Source organism: Orcinus orca, chromosome 6, assembly GCF_937001465.1.
Source record: "Orcinus orca chromosome 6, mOrcOrc1.1, whole genome shotgun sequence".
NCBI classification, from domain to species: Eukaryota; Metazoa; Chordata; class Mammalia; order Artiodactyla; family Delphinidae; genus Orcinus; species Orcinus orca.
In genome coordinates, this window is record NC_064564.1 from 33912322 (window position 1) to 33930070 (window position 17749).

Sequence of the window (17749 nt, forward strand, 5' to 3'; positions counted from 1 at the left end):
CAAATAAATGCTTAATAAATTAAATCATACATTCACACTTAAACTTGGAAATGGCTTTATTTTCCTTTCTGATTGGTGTTCAATTTTCTCTGCTCTTAAAACTTTAGTTTTAAGTTCTCCCAAGAGGCTAAGGTTTGGCAAACAAACTTTCCAGGGGAACTTCCTAAAGGATCAGTCTAAGTGCAGGGCATCCTGTTTGCCACCTTCCCCCTCTCGCCATCCACCCTCACCCTCCCAACTGACCCTGTCCTAGGAGTCTGGCTTGTATGGACTGCGTTCTACAGCTGCCAGGTCCTCAGGCTTCTGGGTGGGCTTGGCCAATGGGGGTCCCAACAGGAGATCAGAGGGAAGGGGGAGAGGGGTTCAGGGTATTCAGGGTATTCATGCTCTGGCTTCCTCCCTGCAAAGTCACCTCGCAGGAAGGCATCCTCCACACAACTCTCTCCTTCCAGGAGCCCATAACTTCTCCTTTCCTCATCCCATTGGGTCTGGCGGTAATAACAGCTCCATTGCTTTAGCCTACACCTTGTAAATTGTACCTTTGCAAAGACACCCTCTTCTAATTATTGTAATTTGAGTGTGCCTTCTCTTTCCTGTTGGATCCCTGTCTGATAAAGTCTGGAGGGTTCAGGAATCATTTGACAGTAGATTGCATCCTTCCTTAATTTGGTGGCTAGAAGCCAGTGAAGGCTTTGCTATTTCTTTCAAGGGCTCTGTGAATTAAAGATAAGGACACACAAAAGAGGAAGGGCATCAAGGATCTGGGTGCTAGACAGAAATGGCAAAGCCATCAGTGGTAGAAGATCATAGTGGTTAGGCGTGTAAGCTTTGGTGCCACGCTGCTTGCATTCAGGTAAAGCCCTGTGCTCACTGTGGTAACCAGCCTCGAAGATGGCCTCCAGTGACGCTGCATCCTGCATTCTTCCCCTGTGAAATCCTTCCCTTTGAGAGTGGGAGCGTGTGACTTCTAACTAACAGAATATGTCATTTTTGTGATTATGTTGCATTAGATTGTAAATTCTTTGCTAGCAGACCCTTTCCCAGGTGGGCTTTGATGATGCAAGCTGCCATGCTGTGAGTCATCATAAAAAGAAGCCCATGAGGCAAGGAAACGAGGTGGTATTTGGCCAAAAGTCAACAGGGAACTGAGGCTTTCACCCCAACAGTACTCAAGGATCTGCCACCTCCAAAAACCCTGTGAGTTTGGAAGCAAATCCTTCCCCAGTCAAGTCTCCAGATGAAACCCCAGCCCTGGCTGATTGCAGCCTCATAAGACACCTTGAGCCAGATCACTCAGCTAAGCTGTGCCTGGGTTCCTGACACAGGAATAATAAATAATATCAGGTAATAAATGAGATAATAAATGAGCTTTGTTTTAAGCCACTGACTTGTGGTAATTTGTTAGGCAACAAAAGATAGTGATATACTTACTAACTGTGTGACTGCAGGGAAGTTACTAAACCAATTTATGTCTTAGTTTCCTCATCTTTAAAACTGGAATCAGGATAATAATTATACACTCCTGCTTTGTAGCGCTGGGGTAAGAATGAAATGGGTGAGCTGTAACATGCCTCAAGCAGCACCTGTCATAGAGGTGGCTGATCACATAAACGTTGGCTATTATTTTTAGAGCAGACCATGTAGTCCCTTCAGGGATATGCCACCTTCCCTGAAAATAAGATTCAGTTGACCCTGAGCCCCAACTTTCCTCCCTCATTTGTCTCTTGGCTAAGTCTGGCATTTAATAACAGATTTCCACAGAGCAGAAAGCTTTTGCAACTTTGCGGAGCCCTAGAGCATGAAAACATTGCCCTGAACTTTTTCTGAGACTCAGTCACCTGCTCTGTCATCCTCTCTGTGGATTCGTCCCTGCTGTGATTTCTGAATGCCTTCGAAAATCAATTGGAGACACAGTTTGGCTGACTTGTGGAGCTCTGGATCAGAGCACAAATCTGGATGTTTGTTTGGTGGCATTTCTTATAATGCATCCCTCTAGGGGCCAGCAGAGCATCAGAGACCAGTGGCATTTGGACACCAGAGAGGAGGGTCTTCAGCCCTGCGTCTCCCAAAACAAAGTGTTCAGCTCCTAAAGTGCATTTCACTCTTCTGCCCAGACCTTGGATCCTTCTCTCTTCCTGCGTCTGATAGACAAGATTTCAAGGATCTTTTCCTGTCAGTCCTCTTTCCCCATACCTTCTCTCCATACACTCCAAACTTTCAGATCCATCTTCTTACCAGAGTGAGGCCTAGGCCTCCAAGCTCCTTCCCTTCTCCTTGTACCCACGCATGCTCCTTTTTCTTCATAGAATTTTACCTTTCCATCCAGTAAGCCCTCTCTGATCCAGATTCACTTTTACCTCCTGTTCCTACCTACCTAGATTTGGTGGACACGGGTTTTCCCCACTGTTCCAAAAGCCACCCCCCACCAAATAAACACACAGAAACCTATGCACATATGTGGGATATACTGCCCCACATGCTGTGGGAGAGCAAACAGACCCAAAGAGGAAAAAGCACTCTTCAAATTAGCCTCCAGCTAGCGGTCGTCACCCCAGGAGTAAAATCCAGGTGTCCTGACCCAGAGTAGACACTGTCAGACAACAGAGCTGACCTGTCAGGTGGGTCTAGTCAGCTGTGTGATAGTTTTGGTTATTTTTGACCCCATGAGGTAGGGGCAGAGCTGGATGTGGGCAACACTCAGGAAATATGGGCTGACTCAGAGGGCAGGGAAATTAAGTAGTTGGAGCTCATTTGGAAAAACAGCCCACACTTTTGGGTGGAGCCTTTCTGGGAGGTGCATTTCATGCATTTCACAAGAGCTGTTTACCTTTTAGTGTGCTGCCAGCTCTCAGGGACTCCACTGCATGTGTTCTGTTTCAGTGCCAGGGAAAATGATTCTCTTCATTGCCAGTTGTGGTTTTTTATTTTTTATTTATTTTATTTTTTATTATTATTATTTTTTTGTGGTACGTGGCCTCTCCTGCTGTGGAGCACAGGCTCAGGACGCGCAGGCCCAGTGGCCATGGCTCACGGGCCCAGCCGCTCCGCGGGATGGGGAATCCTCCCAGACCAGGGCACGAACCTGCGTCCCCTGCATTGGCAGGCGAACTCTCAACAACTGCGCCACCAGGGAAGCCCCAGTCGTGGTTTTTTAACATGTGAGGAAGCAGCTCCCCTGCATCTTTTAAATCTCCCTTTGCTGAGTGCTGGGCTGCAACACAGAGGAGAGAAAGGGGGAAACATAGAGGGGGTTTGTCCACAGGGATAATTTATTATTAGCAGCAACACTGCTTTCTTCCTTTTACCGCCCTTTTTTGTGGGGTGGTGGGTAGACACTACAGTCTTGTGTGGGGGTGGGCAGATGAGTGAGTGGATAGATAGACGGAAGAGGGAGTTTCCTTCTTGGGATTCTCATAATCGGTCTGTGGTTTACATCCCATTCATCTGGAGGGTACCGGGATTAATCAGAAACAGCTCGAGCTGAAACTGCCTCTACTGTCACAAACACGCTGAACTCCATCAGGGTCTCTTTTCTCCTTCCCACCAATCAACTCCTGCTCTATTTTAAACAAAACTTCCTCCAAGTGTCCTTAATCTCAAGTAACCACCATGTACAATGCTCATTATTTAAACTAAAAGCAGTACGTACATAGAGTAACAAAACAAAACAAAACAGTACAGAGAAGTGTACGATAAAATCCCAATTGTTCCCCCCAAAAGAAACTTTCAGAGATTGGACGTTTACAGAAAAATGTCAGCTCCTAAACCAGGAAAGATTATATACTTTTTATTTATATAAAAGAAATTTCTCTATATCCACAACTCTGGCCCTTGCTGATTTTACTTTCTACACATTAGAGCTCTTTCAAATTAGCATGTGATCACTCTAGTTCATTCTTTATAATGGCTGTATTGTATTCCATCATATGGTTACATCTAATTTATTCAATCAGTTTTCTGTTTATAGTTGTTTGGGTGATTTGCAGTTTTTCACGGGGCAGCTTCAGCGGCAGAAGTCTCCTGACTGGAATGCGGGCCCTGGTGGTCATTGGCATGTTGGTCCTGCTTAAGGAGTCTGCCAGCCAGGCGCTGAGCCCATGGACTCTCAGAGATGTTCCCTCCTGCAGCGAGGCCCCACCACAGGAGGGACAAGGCCCAGGCACTGCATGCTAAAGAAGTGCAGAAAAAGGTAATTGGGCTCCAACATACAAGACCTCCAGAGGGAGCAGGGAGAACATTCTCTGGGAGCCTGAGCCATAGGCTCTGGTCCTACCTCTACAGAAGAGTAAGAAACACAAGGGGCATGGACCAGCCATTCATTGTGCTCTGACTCTGAGCCAGCCACTTCGCACAGGCTGTGGCCTTTCCTCCTCATCACAGGGGGAGGTATCATCAGCCCCTATGGGTGTGGGGACTGAAGCACCGGTGCTAAGTCGCCTGCCATGGGTCAACACTATTTTTGTCCTAGTGGCACATGCCAGGGATTGCTTCTCTGTTAATTCCAAGTTTGAAATTCTCTTCTTCCCAACCTCACTTTGCTCTCCTTTTAGCCACTCTTTTCTTTTCTTCTGCCCTCCCTTTTCAGGATAAACTAAATGAGGCCAAGAAGTTTTTATTGAGCACCTACTCTTTGCAGAACACTTCTTTTTCTCCTTATCCTGTAGCTCTCCAAATGGGAGGCACAGTTGTCTAAGAGATTCCATGGTCTCAAATCATGCCCATTGGGTCGCAGACTCAAGAAGTCTGTCTTCCTGATGCTCAACATCACTAATTATCAAAGAAATGAAAATCAAAAGTACAATGAGGTACCACCTCATACTGGTCAGAATGGCCATAATTAAAAAGTCTACAAATAACAAATGCTGGAGAAGGTGTAGAGAAAAAGAACCCTCCTACATTGTTGGTGGGAATGTAAATTGGTGCAGCCACTATGGAAAACAGTATGGAGGTTCCTTAATAAACTAAAAATAGAGCTACCATATGACCCAGCAATCCCACTGCTGGGCGTATGTCTGGAGAAAACTCTAATTTGAAAAGATACATGCACCCCAATGTTCATTGCAGCACTATTTACAAAAGCTAAGCCATAGAAGTAACCTAAATGTCCATCAACAAATGGCATGGATAAAGAAGATGTGGTACATATATACAGTGGAATACTACTCAGCTATAACAAAGAATTGAAATAATGCCATTTGCAACAACATGGATGGACTAGAGATTATCATACTAAGTGAAGTAAGTCAGAAAAAGAAAGACTCACAGACATAGAAAACAAATTTTTGGTTACCAAAGGGGAAAGAGTTTGGGTGAGGGATAAATTAGGAGTTTGGGATTAGCAGATACAAACTCCTATACAGAAAATAGATAAACAATAAAGTCCTACTGTATAGCACAGGGAACTATAGTCAGTATCCTGTAATAAACCATAATGGAAAAGAATATGAAAAAGAATAGTATAGGGCTTCCCTGGTGGCGCAGTGGTTGAGAATCTGCCTGCTGATGCAGGCGACGCGGGTTCGTGCCCCACTCTGGGAGGATCCCACATGCTGTGGAGAAGCTGGGCCTGTGGGCCATGGCCGCTGGGCCTGCGCATCCGGAGCCTGTGCTGCACAACGGGAGAGGCCACAGTGGTGAGAGGCCCGTATACCGCAAAAAAAAAAAAAAAAAAAGAATAGTATATATATGTATAAGTGAATCACTTTGCTGTACACCTGAAACTAACACAACATTGTAAATCAATTATACTTCAATTGAAAAAAAAAAAGAAGTCCAACTTTCCAAGGTCTCCTTCGGAGGAAATCACAGGATGCCCTCCTGACGTATAGGACAAGTGGCTTGAGGAGGGGGGCTGGTAGTGAAGTGGGTCCTCTCTGCCTTCCCGGGTCTCCTGCCAGTGCAATGAGCCCGGGGCTTCTCCAGGTTGCACTCGGAGCTTCAGTGCTGAGTGTATCAGAGGCTGGGATGCTGGAGGCTGCACCAGGGCTCAGGCCACAGGGGCCTTGGAGGGGAGGGAACTTAGAGGTCCCTGGGGCAGGGTGAAGACAGCATGCTAGTTTCTCCAGGGGCTGGATCCTGAAGGAGGAAGGATATGCAGTCAGAAGTCAGACACCCACGTCCTGTCCTCACCGCCACCCCACCAGCGCCCATGGGAAACGGGCTCTGAGAGATGGATTGACAGCAATAACACAGCCCCAGGCCCCCTGCTCCCATCGAACTCCTGGGTTGTTAGCAAGGCTATGGGAGCTCCCCAAAGTGCTTCAAAGTTTGAATGAGGCAGCCATTCATTGGGCAGTTGCTGAGGCCAGGCACTGTCTAAGCCGGGCCCTTTTCTAAACCCCATAACAGCCCTGCAAGTCAGCTATCAATACTCACATTTTACAGATAGGAAGACAGAAGCTAAAGTTAGTCAACTGTGTGTTCCAGAGCCCAGAGCATGTATAAGGCAGGCAGACAAACTGTGTGAGCCCAAAGCGGGGAGGAAACCTGGGTGGCAGCCTGCGGTGGACAGGAGGTGGCTCTGGCTGGGGCGCGGGAAGCAGCGGCATTATAAGAGCCCTTTGGGCCTTGTCTTCCTTGAAGGGGGTATTTCCCGTTGAATCCATAACACTGGAGCAGATTGGATTCTGACAAATCCCTTGGCAGCCTTTCCCTAATGGAACATCCAGAGAGAAAAAGTCCCCTGTCTTCCTACATGTCCCTTGTAACCTCCTCCCCACCACAGGGACCTTGTTTGCTCTGGCAGACAGGGAGCCCATTCAGAGTCCTGGGGTGGCACAGGTAGTCTATCCTGGGAGCCTGGACCCCACGCCTGGTTAGCGGGGTTGGAGTGGCCTCCGGAAGCCTCCTTTGGCTCGAGTGGGGGAGGGCACTGACCTTATTCTGGCCGATGAGAAGGACTGACTTTACGGTTCTATCTTGCCCCATACACCAGAAAGCCACTTCGAGCTGGTGGAACGGGGCCTGGTGGGCGGGATGGTGGCTGGCTGGTGGGGCCGTGGTCTCTGCTGGCTGCAGGGAAGGTGATTCTAGAGCCATCATCAGCCCTAGAGGGTGCCAGGCCACGTCCACGGGACAATCTTAGCTGTACCTCCTTGGGACACCCACAGCTACCCAGTTTAGCTTTTTATTTATGCTGCAATCATAGAGCTTTCTTTCTTATACAAGGAGGGGCTTCCCAGAGCTTTATAGTTTTCCAAGGGTGGGAAAAACAACCCTACCTTAGGCTCAGACCACATCTGATTATGAAGGGGCTGTGAGTGAATTACACTCAAGCTGCCCCCTCCCCCTTGGAGGTCTTGGAGGCAGGACAGGCCCTCATTCCCAGCTCCAGGCACAGGCAGCTCAGCCCCGCCCAGGGCCAGCCCCTCAGAGGAACGTCAAGGTCACTGTGAGGAAGGAACGTTCACAGCTTTTCCCCCTCCTGCCTTCTTGCTGGCCACAACTGTGCACGACTAGCTGAAGCTTATCATGTTTAAATATTCGAAAATGCTTCGCTAAATACAGCGGCTTGTTTGCTTTCGCTGACAGTAACAGTCTACCCACAGAGCCCTTTCAAACCTCAGCGGTGTTTGGGAAAGTGGACAAGGGACTCATTCAGTGACGCACAAGTTTGACCGGAGCCAGGAATGAAGCCTGGATTTCATGAAATGAGGAGTAGCCTCAGACCACACACAGAGATGGTTCTGAACCAGCGGTGCTGCCCTCCCCCCTGCCCCCATCACACACACACACACACACACACACACACACACACACACACTCCCTCCCTCTCCTCGCCGTGACAGAGGCCCCCACTGACAGCGGGAAAGCTCATTGGCGTCCACAGCTGAATGTGAAGGGGTGTCCTTGGCTTTGGCGGCCCTTTGTTAGCAACGAGCTGATGAAAAACATGGATTACTCCAGTGTGTGCACCCCATCCTAAGGAGAGCTCACACAAAAGCCAGCACCACCTAAACACAGCTGTCAGAGAAGAAAACGGAGCCGAATGGAGTTGTTGAAATCAATTTTGTGTGGGGAGTCAAGAAACACACAACTTTTTCCCCAGAATGAGGTCCATCCTGTGAAAACTTGCCCTGTGTTCAGCGAGTCCGGGGGATGCCCCTTCCCCCCGGCCCCCCTTCCTGAAATGTGGGCCCACCCAAATGAGATTAGGAGGACTCTAGGAGTATGCTTCTTGCGGGAGACATCGGGGCAAAATTATTGTTGTTTCCCTGTCACTGACTGCATACTTCATGCAGGGTAAACTGAATCTGACTAGGGCCCTGTTTGAAGTTTAGAAGATTTAGGCTTTCTTTTTTTCCCTTTTGAACTTTTATTTAGATATAGGTTCCAATGCATCCAAGGAGCACGAGGCAGTTACACCCAAGAAGTATTTATGGTGCTTCAGTGAACTGAGTGGGTTAGAGGCAGAGCTGGGCAGGGTGAGGGAGGGCAGCCCCAGCCCCCACCCCGAGTCCTGGTCCTTATGAAGGGAAGCTAGGCCCAGACAGACATCACTGCCACATCTAGCTTGGCAAAAACTGCCACGCTTTTTCACGGTTTTTGTTTTTCCTTCACCATCCACTACCCGCCCCTCCGCGCTGTGCCGGGGGCGGCGTGGGAGGCAGATTGCCGGCGCCTCCTAAGGTTGTCCCCGCTTGCCTCTCACTAGGGTGCTTCAAGGAGAGTGACCTGGAGAGAAGACTTGTGGACTGCCTTCTTTCTTCTGACACTCACACCTTCTGAAAGGAGAAAATGATTTTGCCAAGAATAGGTACAAAGTTGGAAGCCCAGGGGTTCTGGTTTGGTTTGGAACAGGAACCACACAGTTCCAGGATGTCTTAATGGGGTACACAGATTCTTAACCTCAAGCAGTGCAGACAGTCAGGAGAATGAGTTCTCTCTTCCGAGCTTCCTTGGGGTTTTCCTGAAGCTTCCTCTTAGTCTCTGACCATGCTGGTGAAATGATTGACCTCGGTTTCCCTAGCCCAGAGCACAAACCACAGAGATGGAACAAGGGCCAAAGGTTCCTGGCTGAGTGGTCACTTCACATCCAGGAAGGTTTCCTCCCTCCATCCTGGGTTGTTAGAGCCAGCTACCACTTCAGGCGATGGTGTCACCTCCCACAATAAACTCACTCATATTTTAACTCAAGAGCTGCTCTTTCATCCTTCTGCTCTGTACCGCTGGGAATTCATGTCCTTGTTCCCTTGCTAAATAGACACCCAACCTTCTACTCCCCTGGCATCTCTGCTCCTGCACCTCCACCCCTCCCATTCCTGCTGCTGTTGCCTCTGGAACACCAGGTAAACAGAGGGCCGGGCCTATAGCATCCACATGTCCTCCTGGAGAGCCAGCCTCTCACCTGTGGCCCAGGGTGTCACACCCAGGTCAATCCTCCTCCGCAGGCGTCCCAGGAGGGACAGAAAAATACAGCTTCCCCAAGCAGTAAAATAGAGATCATGATTCTGATCTTGCAGGACAATGTAAAAAAAGTAAGATCCCCCCTTTTTTAAAGTCCACCAATATTTATCAAATATCTATTACATTCCGGGTACAGAAACATTGCCAGTTCCCAGTTATTTGGTAAATACTCTGGAACACATTAGCAGAGCAAGGAGTAACAGTTTTGAACATTATAACTAGGTGTGACAGAGACTGTAGTGCTCACCAATCAATACCTGATTCCTGTAATCCTCTCTTCCCGCTGCACGCACCCCTGGAATACAGTCTCAGCCTCCCTTGCTGTCAGGTGGAGCCATGTGACTGGGTCCCAGCCAATGAGATGTGAGCATGTGATGTGTGCCACGTCCAGGCCCAGCCCATAAGAACTTCCCACGCTTTACAAAAATGAACTCAAAAATGGATCACAGACTTAAACATAAAATTATAAAACCTTTAGAAAAAAACATAAAAGAAAATCTTTGGAATCCAGAGCTAGGCAAAGAATTCTTAGGCTTGACATAAACTCACAAACCATAAAATGAAAAAAATCCTTTAGACTTCCTAAATTAGACTTCATCAAAATGAAAGCCTCTGTTCGGAAAAGACTCTGTTAAGAAGATGAGAAGACAAGCTACAGACTGGGAGAAAATATTCGTAAACCATACATCCATATGTCTAGAATACATACAAACCTCTCAAAGCTCAGTAGTCAAAAAGCAAACAATCCAACTAGAAAATGGACAAAAAAACATGAAGAGAGACATTTCACTGGAAAGGATATACAGAATCAAATAAGCACGTGAAAGACGCTCAGCATCATTAACCATTAGGGAAATGCAAATTAAAATGGCAATGAGATAACCATACCAGAAAACAGTTCGGCATTTTCTTAAAAGAACAGAAACAAAAACAACAAAAAAGAAACATGCAAATATCTTCTACCCCGGCGATTACACCCCTGAGCAGTTACCCCAGAGAAATGAAGACTTATGTACTTATGTTCACATCAAAACCTCTATACAAATGTTTACAGCAGCTTTATTCATAGTAGCCAAAAATTGGAAAGAGCCCAGAGCTCCTTCAGTGGATGAATGGTTAACAAATTGTGGCACATCATACCATGGCACACTGTTCAGCAATAAAAAAGAACAAACCATTGCTACATGTAACAACCTGGAAGAATCTCCACAGGAATTATGCTGCTGAGTGAAAAAAATCCAGTCTCAAAAGGTTACATACTGGGACTTCCCTGGTGGCGCAGTGGTTAAGAATCCGCCTGCCAATGCAGGGGATACAGATTCGATCCCTGGTCCGGGAAGACCCCACATGACGTGGAGCAACTAAGCCCGTGCGCCACAACTATTGAGCCCGCATGCCACAACTACTGAAAACCACATGCCTAGAGTCCACAATCACAACAAGAGAAGCCACCACAATGAGAAGCCTGCGCACCACAGCAAAGAGTAGCCCCCACTCGCAGCAACTAGAGAAAGCCCATGTGCAGCAACAAAGACCCAATGCAGCCATAAATAAATAAATAAATAAATAAATAAATAAATTTTAAAAAAGATTACGTACTATATGATTTCACATATACAATATGATTGAAATGACAAAATTATAGAACTGGAGAACAGATTAGCTTGCCAGGGATTAAGGAGGGGATGAAGGTGGGAGGGAAGCAGGTGTGGTTGTAAAAGGGCAACATGAAGGATCCTTGTGTGATGGTACTGTTCTCTATCTTGACGGTATTAATGTCAGCACTGGCTGTGTTATTGAACTAGAGTTTTGTAAGGTGTTACCATTGGGAAAAACTGGGTGAAGGGTCCATGGGTTCTTTCTGTATTATTTCTTACAACTTCATGTAAATCTACGATTGTCTCAAAACAACAGGTTTAGTTACTGGACCCCCCCAAATACCCCTAAGACACATGATCCAGTGATCTTTCATCACTGAGAAAGATTAACAGAGAAAGGCAAACCCCAAAGTGTCCCTGAATGGCCATGTCCTGCAAAGTCAATCCCTCAACCTCCCATACTAGGCTGAGATGTAATCAAGAAAAAACTTTTCTCGTGTTAAAGCACTGATGTCTGGGGATTGTTTGTTACTGCAGTCACTTCTACTTACCCTGACTAATGACACATTGAGGATCTGGGACTTTAACCCAAATTTGGGTTCCACAGGGAACAGACAAGTTGTGCTGACTTTCTCATGAAACTATTTTGGTCTCTAGTGCTGAGAAATTACCCCATCTTTCTGTCTGTGTGAAAACCAGGGATCGACTCCCACTTCAGCACTTACTGGCCTTTGGAGTTTAAGTCACTGGACTTCTCTAAGCCGCATTCTCCCCTGCTGCAAGACTAGGGAGTAAAGAAGTGAGGTGCATATACGTGTACTTACCTGTGCAGCTGAGATTGGGGGTTATGTGTCCAGCAGCCTCCTCCTTGTTCTCTTTGTGATCTGACTCTTCTGGTCTCCCAGTAATTCTCTGTCTTAGCTCCGGAGTGACCTTTTCTAAAAATGGACCTGATCATTTGCCTTGGTTAAAAAATAACGATAATGACAATGACAAAATGGTAGTGATGTTGTTATTAATAATGATAGCTGGGCTTCCCTGGTGACGCAGTGGTTGAGAGTCCGCCTGCCGATGCAGGGGACGCGGGTTCGTGCCCCACTCCAGGAGGATCCCACATGCCACGGAGCAGCTGGGCCCGTGAGCCATGGCCGCTGAGCCTGCGCGTCCGGAGCCTGTGCTCTGCAACGGGACAGGCCACGACAGTGAGAGGCCCGCGTACCGCAAAAAAAGAAAAAAATAATGATAGCTGCCATTCATCAAGCACTTATTATATTCCTAGAGACACTCATAAGCGACCTCAGCCTCCACCCTAGGGTTTGTGCTGGCATTTCCAAGCCCAGCACCTTCTGAACTGCTCTTCCCCCAACCCTCCTGGGCAGGTCATGCTCCACCAGGCAGCAGTTCTTCCCCTCAGCCCTCCACAACTTGCTCCTGGGGCATCGTGTCCCTCATTTGAGGCTGCGATCTCGGAAACATGTAGGTGGGGCCTGGGCTTTACCTGCTCCTGAATGGCTTTACACGCCAGGCACTTGGCAGAGTTCTCGTGTACATCGTCTTACCTGGTTATACAAAATGTCCTTCTGTAGAATGGGAAATTCTGACAGGCTCTTTCTAGGATGGGCTTCTAAAGCTAGGGGCCCCCAGACCTCAGTCAGGCCACGACGAAGTTTCATTGGTTGTGCTAGTTTTCTATTGCTGCTGTAACAAATTACCACAAACTTAGTGGTTGGAAACACCATGAATGCATTATATCTTGCTGTAGGTTCCAGGTCTCACTGGGCTAAAATCCAGGTGTCAGCTGGGCTGCGTGTTTTCCTGGAGGTTCTGCAGGAGAATCCCTTCCCTAACCTTTCCAGCTTCAAGAGGCCGCCCTCCTGCCTCGGCCCACGGCCCCTCCTCCGTCATCACAGCCACAGCAGTGGGTGGAGGGCTTCGAATATGGCATCACTCCAACTTCCTCTTCTGCCTCCTTTGTCCATTTAAGATTACACTGGACTTGTGATTGCATTGGGCCCACCTGGATAATCCAAGATAATCTCCCCAGTTTAAGGTCTGTTTGGGAGCAACCTTAATCCTATCTGCTGCCTGAATTCCCTGTTGTCAGATAAGGTAACACATTCACTCGTTCCAGGGGTTAGGAGGTAGCCATCAGACCTACCACACTGGTCCACAGCAAAATGAGAAAAATAACAACGTAGTGATTTTCCTATGAAGCTATTTTTTTTAAAAAAAATTTGTAATTCTGAACGTATGCCTTTGCAATTTGAGGGAGAGGATGTTAAATAGTATGAAATGTCCTTTTGAGAAGAAACGAAAAGTTGGCAAACTGACATTTTCCTGGTCCATGAAGTTCCAACCTGTGGAACTAGTAGTGGAACCTGTGGAAACAGTCCCATGGACATGCTCCCCCAGAGCATCATCTGCGTGGCAGTCAGAGGCTGGCAACCTCAGGGTGCTACTGAGGCGACCAGGTGTCCTGAAGGACGCAGCCCCACTGAGAATCATGGAGATGTGAGGGTGTCAATGACAGGGGCTTATCATCCCATTCAGATCGGCTCCCTGATTAGTACTTGGGTTGGGCTGAAGAGTGGGGACCCCAGGCTGTGAGCAACCACGGGATGGCTGCAGGAGGCAAGCTGACATAACATGTGTCACAGTCCTTAGCTGACAGGTGTTTGTCTAAGGCTAACGTGGTCCATGGATGCAATCAGAGGGCTGTGTGGTGTTTGAGAAGCCACTCAACCTCGCTCAGCCTGTTTCCTTGTCATCAATTAAATAAAGAGCATAATACCTTCCTTAAGGGCCTTATGAGGCTAAATGAGATCCTATACGAGAGGAATTTGTGTGGTCCACACACTTATACTATATAAGCAAATAAACAAATACCAGTTTTTACCTTACCTGATAGAGAATACTCCTGATATTTTTGAGGGTTAAAGATAACTGTAATCTTTAACAGAATGTATTTCTTGGTTTTTGCTGTTGTCATTTGTCTTTAGAGAAACAAGTTAAACCAGACAACTTTAAAATAGCTTCTAAGGCAGCATTTCAGTTTCAAGATGTTGAGAGACAAATTCACTCAAGAGATGGGATAAAATCCAGTCATTAGCAAGCGGATGAATTTAGTTCAAATGTTGTGTGTTTATAATATTTTGAAAATGTTTAATGGTCTATTAGTTGCGCAGGTAAGGATTTACCTACTGGTGAGGGCTTTTAAAATATTAGCAAATGATTTGAAAGATTAAAAAGAAAGAAAAAAAAGGAGAAAAAAAGGAGAGAAAAAGTTTGGTTTTGGTTGATTACCTTAAAAGTCATATAAATGGCCTTTTTACAGATAGTAAATTAATATATAGATATTGATGGATATATAAAGAGATTATATAAAGGAGAAAATAATAGTCACTCTTATTCCCGTGACCCAGAACCCTGCTAACATTTTGTTGTATTCCATTCTGTTGTTTCCTTTTTAACAGGCAAGGATAAAGTGATTTTCATACTGTGCTGCTATCCCATAGAATCCTACCAGCATAGACAAACGACTTTAGCTCAACAACAGAAAACCTTGTGGGCTTTTCTAATTATTACAGAATCTATATTTACCCTCCAATATTTCTAGATGTCCAGCAATATCTACTTGGATTCCCCCTATATTTTCCATTTTTCCTCTTTCCTAGAAATTCCTTGAATCTTTCAGTACTCTCTACAGCACTGGTCTAAATGAACACAGCTTTTAGAACCACACTGGGGTTCATCCCTGGCCACAGATGCTGAGGAACCCAAGGACAAGGAAGGTAGGGAGAGAAGGAGACACAAGTCCCGTTTCCCTTCTCCCTGTCCTTGGGTATTTATCTCATGACCACCGTGGTAGCATGGTGGCTGGGGCTTGGCCCTTTGTCCCACCTTCTGCTCACTCCTGACCTGCTGGGGCCGGAGCACTAAACAACTTTACCAAACTCTCTTGTACCTGAATGTTTTCACATGAGTTCGAGTTAACCACTCAGATCCATCTGTGACAGGCTTGGAAGATGGGAGCGAGGCAGGGTTGACGTCTGCGGTTTCTTCAGGCTCGCGGACATCAGGAGCCACGGGCGCCTTCCATTTAGCTGGGGTAGCTGGTAGCGAACAGGTGTGATTTCTGGAGCCTGCCTCTGTAGTGGCTGTTTCTTGATTACAGAAGAGGCAGCAGCCTTTTGGTGGCTCCATTCTGCAGGGTGGCTTTGAGAATCACCTCTGAAATCTCTCCCTAGAGGTGGTTTCAGAATCACCTCCCACTGATTTTACAAGCCATTTTGCTTAATTAATCCCAACTCACACTAGCTAGAATGGATTCTATTCTCTGCATCTGAGCCCCCACTGATACAGCTAGTCTACAGGATCGATCTATTTTGAACATCTGCTATGAGTTCACATTGTACTAGGCAAGAAGGAGTCCGTCAGAGAAGTACTAGAACGGTTCGCAATGTGCTGCACCAAAGTTATGTTAATCCTCTCCATTGCCTTAAGAGCAAAGTACTGGGCTTCCCTGGTGGCGCAGTGGCTGAGAGTCCGCCTGCCGATGCAGGGGACACGGGTTTGTGCCCCGGTCCGGGAAGATCCCACATGCCCGTGGAGCGGCTGGGCCCGTGAGCCATGGCCGCTGGGCCTGCACGTCCGGAGCCTGTGCTCCGCAATGGGAGAGGCCACAACAGTGAGAGGCCCGCGTACCGCAAAAAAAAAAAAAAAGAAAGAAAAAAAAAGAGCAAAGTACTATTATCACTCCTATCATACAGAAGAGGAAATGGAGTCACAGGTGAATTAAATAACTTTCCTGAGAGATTTTGAAACCTGAACTCAGACAAGGGACCATAAATCTCTCTCTCCCATTATGTTTTTCCACATAGTCAGGCTCTTTTCCACCCCTCCCTTACACCATCCCCCAGCAGAATGATATTCCACAAGATGTCTGTTTAGCTCTTAGAAACTGATTTCTTTATGTCCTGCATTTGAAGTCTGGAATATTAACCAAATAGTGCTACTGCAAAAATACATTCTCAGTCTGTTCCTAAAGAGGGCTGGAGTGTGCACTACATAGTTCTTGCTTTCTTTGTAGGGGAGATTAGCAGAGGGGGATTGCTCTTCTTTTCACTCCTCCACAGAGATAATTTATCACTATTTGAAGAATTGTATGTTTCTGTGGTTTCCTGGTTTGGAACTGCGACAGACACTGAGACTTCTGCAAACTTCCAATTATTTTCTGCGTGGAATGCAACCGAAGGCACTGATGTCTTCCAGAGAGCAGGTCAACAGGAATCATTTTCTAATAATTAGTCCTATGAATAACACAATTCTCGGAGCCCACTGTCACTCAAGCCTTTCCATTGATGGTTTCAGTAGCTCCAGGTCAGGATTTCACTTTACACATCTAAGGTTCCCCTCCTCCCCACCCCTGTCCTGCTCCATCCAGCACAAAAAGAGGCAATGCGAACTTGACAGAAATGAAAATGCCAAAACCACACATAAGAATCCGGCTTGGGTGTAGCACTCATCTGCTAAGTAAGAAATCTTTCCCCTGAGTGAGTCCTCCACAAACAAGGTCAATCGCAAAAGCCCACACTACCTTAGCCAGGGAGGGGCCAACGGCGCCATTAAAAACTCTTGCCAGCGGTTACCTCAGACAATGTAAATACAAAACTGGTGCTTGTGTTTATTTAAAGTCACTGGCATTGGGCTCATTCCTGGTAGACAAGGATAATCTTGTTTACAGCAGCATCAGATGACGGACAAGACTGTATAACATAAATCAAACGATGCGGGGTGGGGGGGGCGCATAGTTTAAACATGCCCCCCCCCCCCCCGCATAACAACTAGGGGCATAAACAACTTCCCTCAAGCAAAACAAATTCTGCCAAGATCAAGCTGGAATTCATTTATTATACAGCTTCAAGTCAACATTAAACAACTGCAAGAGCAGAGGGATAAGAACTGATGTCCAAGACCATTACAAGCCTGTCATTTTACTCCTAACATTTTTTCGCAAAATGTGTTTTTGGCTTTGCTGTGTGTTTGTTTGGCAATATTCACTTTCCTGCAAATGCTGCCACTCGTGTCACCTCACAGGGGAGGTGTGGCTGTGGACTACGCAGGCGCATAGACAGCAGAAAGGGGCAAGGGGACCACCTGAAGAGTTGCCATTGTCCTTTCAAAGGCATTTGGCCTGGCGGATAAACCTGGACCTGGGAACCTTAATGAATTTAACGATATAGAGACAGATATGAGGATTTCAGGGCAAATGTACAGAGCTCAAGTAGGGGTCAAAAGTTGGCGATAAGCTCTGCCTCCTTCTGGGGTTCAGACCTGCTAGAACTGATGGCGAGGTCTTGCTGAGATTTACTCACATGAGGAACTACAGGGCCTCCTGGGAAAGACTCATGTCAGTGAAGATGGAATCTAGCAGACAAGCCAGTCCAGAGAAAAGAGTGGCCTACCTGGTGACTCAGTAGCACAGACTCTCAGCAGGAGGTAGTGCCTGGGGAACACAGCAACCCCCAGAAAAAGAGGGTGTGGCCAGGAGAAGGAAGAACAGCAGTGGTGGTGGCACACGGTGTGGGAGGGGCATCCGAGGATAAAGAAACACTGTGTATGGGAGGAGGAAACAGGATGTGAGAAGGAAACAGGATCCTGCCTCTGTAGGGAGAACAGTAAGCGAATGAAGAGTCCTCTCATCCCAGCACAGCACATGTGACACAGGAATAGGAGGCAGACCAGCT